Raw genomic sequence first — 9,984 nt, 5'->3', positions numbered from 1 at the left:
TGACATGGTGCACTTTCTTCATCTGAACTGGTAGAGGTATAACTCTCATTTTCAAGAACTCTAAGATCTTCATTTGATGAAGAGTCCTCCGAATTATCAGACTCAAACCCAGAATCTTCCGGTTCTGAATTTAATAATATCTTGTATAAAGATTCTTTTAGGTCATCATAAATATCAAGGTTCTTAATCTTTTCCTTGACTTTACAATTTTTGTAAAAATGACCAACTCTGCCATATTTATAACAGGCTCTTGGATTTTTGGATTTAACATAATCCTTTCTTTTCTTGAATTCTTTTTTCCGCCTTACTTTCTTTTGCAAGCGTTTTTCTTTCCATGCTTGGAAATTGTAACAACCTGATATTTTTCTTTTGAATTACTTCTTTATTTATAACTTATTTAATTTTAACTGATTTCCTATAGAATTATTTACATTACATATATATACACACCTACATATTTAGAAAGAGATATGTATTCTCAAGGAATTTGTCGGTACATATATATAAGCGTAGTAAGGAGTAAGTTGGAGAATTAAATTAATGACTAAATGACAAAATATGCTTAACTGGGAAAACAAGTGTAAGGGAAGTTTGGATGACAATTTAATTGGCTAAAGAAGTGGGGCAAGCCCACACTCCTTTTTTTCTGGCACGTTTGAAATGACCAAGGGGAATAACTTTGGGACTTTTTTTTTTAGTTTTGGTACAGATTACACAAAACAATACGCTCAGGGCTATAGAAGTTTGGCAGAAGCACTAAAGGGTTAAGGACAAAGCTATTCCTTGGGATCAAATTCAGGGACATAGGATTCATATAAGACCAAGTTGAGTTTATTTTATCCTATTCCTAGTCCTTCATGGATTAAGCAAGCACAAGCAGTTTCTTTAAACTTGCAATTAGTATTGGAAAAGACGTTGTTGAAGCACTGAAGTAGGATAAATTCCAACGCACGGTAACAGATTGTGGCTATTGAAGATCATTTGAAGAGATTTTGGCATTTCAAAAGAGGTTGGTGTGCCAGTTATAAGGCAAGTGAGGCTTAAACTCTTAGTTTACTTGCTTTTCATAAAAGCATATGGTTTGTGTTGTATGTATACATTTAAACCATTTAATTCGTGTGAGTGGGCAAGCATGATCTAAATTGGATAATTTCCAAGTTTCTAAAGTAATGACTGTATGAGTCCTTTAGCGTAATTTCGCTTAAATAGATACTATTTATACAAATGTAAAGTTTAGAAGTGGTATTGAATGGATGTATGTTCCACTTATCATATCTTCAGAGGCGCATACTTCCACAGGTCCCATTGATGTTCGGTGAGAGATAAATGCTAGAATTTTAAGTAACCCGAGTAAGATGGGGGTAAATAATGTCCTCTCCGGAAAACGGGGTAAGACATAGACAAATACGTACTATGTCCCGTGAGCATACATTCAGATTCAGTATATTTCATGTATTGCTCGTCCGGGTAAGATGGGGGTAAATAATGCCCTCTCCGGAAGACGGGGTAAGACATAGGTAAATACGTACTATGTCCCGTGAGCATAGATTCAGATTTAGAGTATTTCATGTTTTGCTTGTTTATGCTTCACGATTTCAACTTTAGCTTCAGTGTTTGTATATATTTAATATACTTGTACTGTGTAATTGCTTTTATGCATTATCAGGGATTTCAAAGACTTACCCTAGGGGTAAGCTGAGAGTGTCGATGATCTTGCTGGGTCTTTTAGACTCACGCTTGTTGATGTTGTATGTGTGCAGGTGTGCAGGTGTGGTTAACGGTGACCAGGTAACCGGTATTTGATTCATTCCAGCTTTGTTCGGTCTAGTTCAGTCGAGGTGAGCCACCATTCGATCATGGCGACCTCTTCTTCTTTAGTTGACTTAGTAGTATTCCGAGCTACATCTCGTACTTTTATATTCAGACTAGTAGTTCCATGACTTAGACATTTTTATGGGGTTTATGGGCAAGACTCAGTATTTGTATTTCGCTTCCGCACTTTTCTTTATATTATGAGACTTTGCGTATTATTCATTTTATTCGTTAATTTTCGCATGATTAGCTTAGAGGGTTCGCCTTATGGGTAGAAGCTCGACGGGTGCCCGGTCACGACCTGAGTGTCAGATTTGGGTCGTGACAAACTTGGTATCAGAGCACTAGGTTTCAATTTCTTGGAGTCATGGAACAGTGTCTAGTAGAGCCTTGCGGATCGATACGGAGACGTCTGTACTTATCTTCGAGGGGCTGCATTGACTTTTGAGGAAAGTTTCCCTTCTTTCATTCCTCCCTTGTGCTATAAAGCTTGAAGTATAAAAAGTGATACACTTCGTGTTCTTCCCTACGTGAGGCGGGAACACACTCAACTATTCAGGTGCTAGCGACTAAGAGTGTTTCTTTAGGAGTTACAAAGAAGTTCAGAAAGGTAAGAGGTAAGCCTAAAAGATAGGCAAACATATGGAAGACAACTTGAGTTGAGTATTAGCCTACAAGGCTAGGAGAAGTATCAAGAGTTAATGTACAGATCTGGAAGAATCTAAGATTTGAGTTAGGTTCTAAAGATATATACCTCTTTATGTTTCTCGAAGTGGGAGCAGAGGTTCAGTCAGCTGAGCGACAATTGTGCCTACTCAATCAATGGCACATATAGCAAGGCTACGAGCAAAGCGTGAACTACAGTGCATACAGGTTATACTTGAGATAATAGGGGCATAATTAGGTAAATTGCCTTGAGTGTAAATGGTAATAGAAAATGGAATTTCAGCACAATACAAATTAACACAATAATCTTATGTCACAATCATGAAAGTGGACTGCTATAACTCAATGAGGAAAATCAGTTCAATTTAGTGTATCGACGTATCCAATTAGCTATGAAAGGCTATCGAGTATGTTATTTATGGGAAATCAACGTTGACATTTCAATCGTCATAACATCCACTGTGAGAGAATCAGATTGACCTACTACAATATATTTCATTTTGGGTTCTGGAGATATTTCAGACTCTTCAGCAACAGAAAACCTTCGAAGGTTTGCATTTCGAAAAAAGTGCCTTAGAGAGAAGTTTTGTCTTGTTGAGTTTTTGTGTTGAGTACACCACACTTAGGTGATATCATATCAAATTAGGTTCTTTGAGTTTAATTTATTTCTAAGCATGGACACACATTCCCTTATAGTTATCAGTGCGTTGAGCACCAAGGTCAGCATAGCAGGGCATTTTTGCTATCACAATTAGATTTGTGTTGAGTGCTAGGCTCAGCGTAGCATGACATTTTTGCCACTGCAGTTAGATTTGTGTTGGGCGCCAGGCTCAGTATAGTCCCATAGTTAGTTGTTTCTTATGACCAGTAGGGAGTAGAGTGCGAGACTTATTTTTAGTCGAAAGCACCTTCAGTTATAAAGTAAGACGTTGCGAATGACCTAGTGAACCTGAACTTGACTGCCGATTCAGTTTGAGTAAGACGTGGGGTATAGGATGTTTTTCCCGCATCAACAAGATGAAAAGTTGAATTATAGAGGATATTCGCTGCATTTAGAAGTAGTGAAGTGACGGACATCGAGCATGAATTATTTTTCCACAGTTAACTACTATGTGTTATGCTTCGCATAGTACGAGTTTAAGGAAGATAGTTAAAATGCTGATACTTTTTATTGTATCGTGGGAAGAAAAAGGCCATTGAGTCATAAGACGAGTTGCTATAGCTTCAGAATGGGTGAGTGACTTATGGTAAACTGAGCCTATGAAAAGAAAGCGGTTAAAATTCTAGTCAGATAAAGACCACTAGACCTAGTAATATTGCTTGAGATGATCAGAAGGTAAAGTTGAGCATGGATCGATTATTTTCATCAGGTTGGAGTTTAGCCTCATATGGAAGTGAAAGAACAATTGCATACAAGAAAGATTATCCTTTTTATCAAAAGTACAGTAAAGGTCGAGAAGTGTGTTCAGCATGTATAATTGTGCCTTGGACAATAAAGTGGAGTTTTTACTTTTGAGACAGTTTCACGATTTGCAAGTTCAAAAAGATTCTTTGAGATGTATATGACGTTTTACCTATGAAGGTAATAAAATTCTGACTAGATATACCGAAACAGTTTTTCTAGAACTATTGAGGCCACTACGAGTGTTTTGAGAAAATCTTTGACGTAGATGACTTGTGGTCAGTCTTTATGGGTTAAAACAAAAAAGAGGTCAAATCAGTATTGGTGTTATTGATATAGCAAAGAGCATATGATAATGGTTTCTACAGATATTGAGAGTACTATATGTGTCGAGCACTAAGAGAACAAAACTCTACTAGAATACCATAATAGACAGGTATAAGTCAAGCTAAATATGAGTTTAGAAGGATTCTGAAAAGATTGAGAAAAGTCAAGCAGTGGAAGTATGTCATTTATGTATTTAGCAAGACTATGACGGTCGTCATGTAGCAGAGTTGATTATCGCAACAATTTTGACTTGGTTGACTCATAAGACAGTTCAGTTTTGATGAAGAGATGAGTGTGTGCTGGACCTTAGATGCTTAGACTGTAATGAAGACAATCTCAGTATATTAATTGCCTACATGTACAGAAGGGTAAATGAGTAGCATAAACTTCTAAATAGATGAAGAGGCATGAGGAGAACTACAACACAAATTTGGGAATGGACCACGACAATTTGGTATATAGAGTTATGACATACCTATTTGTACTATGAAGTCATTAGGATTCTATATTAATCCCTAGAGTGTACACAGGTCCTTAAGAAAAAGGGCTATCTCATATATGACAACATCGATCCGGGTTGGTACACGATGTTCTTTCCCTGTCCTTATTTTTAGCAAAATATGAGATATGAGATTTATGTTCTGCACTTGACGACTTCGTATGCTTATTGGAAGCATTTTGTTATTATTCAGGTAAGACATGTTACAGATGCACCACGCAAGGTGGGTCAGGCAAGGTGCCAATGCACAGCAAATGGGGTAAGACACGTGGATTAGATATCCCATGTCCCATAAGCAGTTATTTATCAATAGTATATTATATTTAGTAGTGTTTTCAGGTAAGCCGAATAGTCCGTGGACCACAGCAGGTGGGTAGTCACGAGACTAACGCATCGAAGATGGGGCAAGACATGTAAATCAAATAACCCATCTCCTGCAAGCCTCTCTTATGATTGGGGACAGTTTCAGAATTAGCAGTGCCATCTTCAGTACTAGCAGCTTTTCAACAATAATAGAGGTTTGCTTGCAGCATGTAATAGTTGGGGCAGCAGCGAGTCAATTAATTCGTATAAAGTGTATGATAAGATGCCTTATGCCACATATGATAGAGTATGGTGGCTCTAAAAATTTAAGATCAAGGCTAATCGGAATTTGACCTAATATCTTAAGCGCCTAGAGGAGGTATTTCAAGAGGTCTTATTTAGTCTCTATCGGTTGAGGGTTTTAAGAAAAATAGTGGAATGACTTCTTTAGTTCAAGCTCAATGAAGTTTCAGTGTTGGCTTTATGGTATAGTTACTGGATAACTTAGAGGAAATTGAGTCAGTTGGGTAACTTTTGATAGGCTCACTGAATCTGTGTACTTTGTATCGGATCAGATTTCTTATGCAGCACATTAGTTGCACAGATGCAGTGTCGAAAAGGTGGTACAGTCTCACCAGTTACTTTTGAGAAACGGATTGGAGTGGTAGCTTTCAGAGTGTGTCTTATTAGTTGCACAATAAGTTCCCAACATGCACGTGTCTTACATTTATCAAGCTTACCTAATTTTAAAAAAACAAAATTACTCCAAAATTCTCTACTGGCAAAGTGAACGTGTCTTTCTCCCCATTAGTTGATGCAACTGATTATGCTACTTTCATGTATTTGTGCTTAATTTAATTTGCCTGAAAGAAGTCGTCCAATTGGAATCAACTCTACCACAAGCCAATCCCTTTACGTATAGTAAAGTTATTACTATGTTTTGGTTGTTAAGTAATGGTCACGATGCTCTAGTAATGGTTGCTAAACTTAAGATCATTCTTGAGCAAATTCTAAACTTTAGTTATGGTATACTTAGAAAGGCATACCTTGAGAGCGATCATTTCGTTTAAACAATGAGTTAGATTCGAGTTGTCTCATTGGTATTTGTATATTGTCTCATTAGAGTTACATTCGTGTTTATAATTTTTATATGTAATTTTGGCATGATGCTACGGGGATGCTCGGTGCCCTATTTGCATGTGATTGATGGTATGGAGTCGCCCGGAACTCCCTAGTATATCTTAGTTTATAAATTATGACTGTTGGTTGTTGTTGTTAGCTATTTTAAGACAAGTATATAAATAACATTAGTCCTAATTACAGGGGAAACTCTGTCGAAATTTCAGTAGACCTAAGAGACTTGTTAAGAAGGCTAAGATTTGCCAGTGCGTCACTCTTTGACCAAGGGTAGAACTTTTCTTACGTTCGAGGACGAACTTTATTTTAAGGGAAGGAGAATTAACAACCCGATATTTTTCTTTTGAATTACTTCTTTATTTATAACTTATTTAATTTTAACTGATTTCCTATAGAATTATTTACATTACATATATATACACACCTACATATTTAGAAAGAGATATGTATTCTCAAGGAATTTGTCGGTACATATATATAAGCGTAGTAAGGAGTAAGTTGGAGAATTAAATTAATGACTAAATGACAAAATATGTTTAACTGGGAAAAGAAGTGTAAGGGAAGTTTGGATGACAATTTAAGTGGCTAAAGAAGTGGGGCAAGCCCACACTCCTTTTTTTCTGGCACGTTTGAAATGACCAAGGAGTATAACTTTGGGACTTTTTTTTTTGGTTTTGATACAGATTACACAAAACAATACGCTCAGGGCTATAGAAGTTTGGCAGAAGCACTAAAGGGTTAAGGACAAAGCTATTCCTTGGGATCAAATTCAGGGACATAGGATTCATATAAGACCAAGTTGAGTTTATTTTATCCTATTCCTAGTCCTTCATGGATTAAGCAAGCACAAGCAGTTTCTTTAAACTTGCAATTAGTATTGGAAAAGACGTTGTTGAAGCACTGAAGTAGGATAAATTCCAACGCACGGTAACAGATTGTGGCTATTGAAGATCATTTGAAGAGATTTTGGCATTTCAAAAGAGGTTGGTGTGCCAGTTATAAGGCAAGTGAGGCTTAAACTCTTAGTTTACTTGCTTTTCATAAAAGCATATGGTTTGTGTTGTATGTATACATTTAAACCATTTAGTTTGTGTGAGTGGGCAAGCATGATCTAAATTGGATAATTTCCAAGTTTCTAAAGTAATGACTGTATGAGTCCTTTAGCGTAATTTCACTTAAATAGATACTATTTATACAAATGTAAAGTTTAGAATTGGTATTGAATGGATGTATGTTCCACTTATCATATCTTCAGAGGCGCATACTTCCACAGGTCCCATTGATGTTCGGTGAGAGATAAATGCTAGAATTTTAAGTAACCCGGTAAGATGGGGGTAAATAATGTCCTCTCCGGAAAACGGGGTAAGACATAGACAAATACGTACTATGTCCCGTGAGCATACATTCAGATTCAGTATATTTCATGTATTGCTCGTCCGGGTAAGATGGGGGTAAATAATGCCCTCTCCGGAAGACGGGGTAAGACATAGGTAAATACGTACTATGTCCCGTGAGCATAGATTCAGATTTAGAGTATTTCATGTTTTGCTTGTTTATGCTTCACGATTTCAACTTTAGCTTCAGTGTTTGTATATATTTAATATACTTGTACTGTGTAATTGCTTTTATGCATTATCAGGGATTTCAAAGACTTACCCTAGGGGTAAGCTGAGAGTGTCGATGATCTTGCTAGGTCTTTTAGACTCACGCTTGTTGATGTTGTATGTGTGCAGGTGTGCAGGTGTGGTTAACGGTGACCAGGTAACCGGTATTTGATTCATTCCAGCTTTGTTCGGTCTAGTTCAGTCGAGGTGAGCCACCATTCGATCATGGCGACCTCTTCTTCTTTAGTTGACTTAGTAGTATTCCGAGCTACATCTCGTACTTTTATATTCAGACTAGTAGTTCCATGACTTAGACATTTTTATGGGGTTTATGGGCAAGACTCAGTATTTGTATTTCGCTTCCGCACTTTTCTTTATATTATGAGACTTTGCGTATTATTCATTTTATTCGTTAATTTTTGCATGATTAGCTTAGAGGGTTCGCCTTATGGGTAGAAGCTCGACGGGTGCCCGGTCACGACCTAAGTGTCAAATTTGGGTCGTGACAGAAATCTTTCTTCTTTTTTTGAGCCTATGAGGTGCTTTAGTCTATGGAATATCCATACAAAATTGTCCACATAATTCTCCTAATTGTTGTCTTTCATTTAGACCATGTCTCTTAATTTGCTGATTCAGCTTAATTTCATTGCATAAAGCTAAAGCTTCCTGCATACATGTTCCTATTAATTTTCCATAAGTATAGTTATCATAATTTATGCTAGCTTCCCCTTTCCTAAGAGCTTTTCTAACTCTTTCTGCAAAAAGAGCGGGTAATCCATCTATAAATTTGGATTTCCAATGATTGTCATTGCACTCAAGTAATTCCATAACCCGACAAAAAAATACATCCTTATACCACCTAAATGAGGTAAGGGTTTTGCATCTTAAATTTTGAAGCATAGTCCTAATGGTCTCATTATTATCCGACCATCTTCCTGAAAAATGCTCTATAATATTAATAACCAATGAATATACAACATTAGGAACTGTAACTGATTCTCGGTCAGCTCCTTACTCCCGTTTTACAGCATTCAAGATATTATTACGTTGTTCCTGGGTTAAATAATTATCCCACCAACATTTTAATTGGCCAGTAAATCTAGCAATAATCATATCTGCGATAGTTCGCTCATTATTTTTATTAACCTTATCGTACTATACATCAACATTCTATGTATGGTACGATAAATCTGTCTTTCACTATAACCGTCTATAGTCCATTCATAGATATCTTTACCACTATAACTATTGGTAATAATATGCTCATGCTCCTCTAATAAAACATCTTGAGGAGTAGGCCTAGGATAGTAGTACATCCTTTGAGCAGGTTTATCAGCATAATATTCATCTATATTATTAATATTTGCTGCAATCTTGACGTTGTAATCCATATTAGGAAAATTATCATCATCCTCTGCTATTAAAGGACTAATATTTAAACTTTTGAATTTCTCATCAAGCATTTGCTCTAATTCTGAAAAAGGTTTTAATTTAAAATCTTTGATTTTAGGTGGAGGCTGTATACTTGGAGTAGCAACAACTTCCTGCTTTTTCCCTTTATTAAGGATAGAATCATGTAAGTTTTCTATATGAAAAAATAGTTTGTCAATTCATCATGTAGTGAAAGAATTTGTTCACCCAAGATATTCATGTAAATATTAGCATAATTTTGTTGTTTCAGCATATTATTAATATGCCTAGCAGTAACTTGTAAAGTATCGTTTTCAAATAATTTTGAAAAAGCTGCAAAATGAAGAATTTTGTCATCCTTTCCAATTTGAAAATATTGTTGCGGTGAAAATATAGTATTAATAATCTCTCCATTAGTCAATTTATATTTTCGTTCTAAAACAGATATATAATCTCCTACATATTTGGACGTAAACCAAGGGACAAAAGATATAACTTTATTGACTTTGGAAAGATCCTTATAAATGTCTTCTTGGAAAAATGTTTTTTCATCATTATTAAAACTTTGAAAAAATCACTTTCTAAATGGTTCCCATCTGGGCATATAAAATTCATTACTAATTTTTTCTCTTGCGGGTGATCCCCGACTAAATCAATTTTTTGGACTTGATCCATTAAATACCATCAATATCCATATCAGACGCGATTAATTCTGTATTCTGAATACCAGTAACAATATTATCTTGATCAATTTTAATACTACTGATTCTATTATCATCAGTTTCTCTAACTTGAGAAGTAGAAGCTTCAGATGGAGTTTTGAC

At 36.0% G+C, this 9,984-nt stretch overlaps 1 long non-coding RNA gene across 1 annotated transcript; it reads left to right on the top strand.

Annotated features, from left to right (window-relative positions):
• Positions 1–577: 577 nt before the first annotated feature.
• On the top strand, positions 578–9,508 carry LOC132603580 (uncharacterized). Its single transcript, XR_009568420.1, has 5 exons — positions 578–1,009; positions 1,761–1,838; positions 6,830–7,129; positions 7,880–7,957; positions 9,261–9,508. It is a non-coding gene; the product is annotated as an uncharacterized LOC132603580 (long non-coding RNA).
• The last annotated feature ends 476 nt before the right edge of the window (positions 9,509–9,984 follow it).

Source organism: Lycium barbarum, chromosome 7, assembly GCF_019175385.1.
Source record: "Lycium barbarum isolate Lr01 chromosome 7, ASM1917538v2, whole genome shotgun sequence".
NCBI lineage: Eukaryota > Viridiplantae > Streptophyta > Magnoliopsida > Solanales > Solanaceae > Lycium > Lycium barbarum.
Note: the sequence above shows the minus strand (reverse complement) of the source record. Positions and strands in the feature narration are given on the sequence as shown.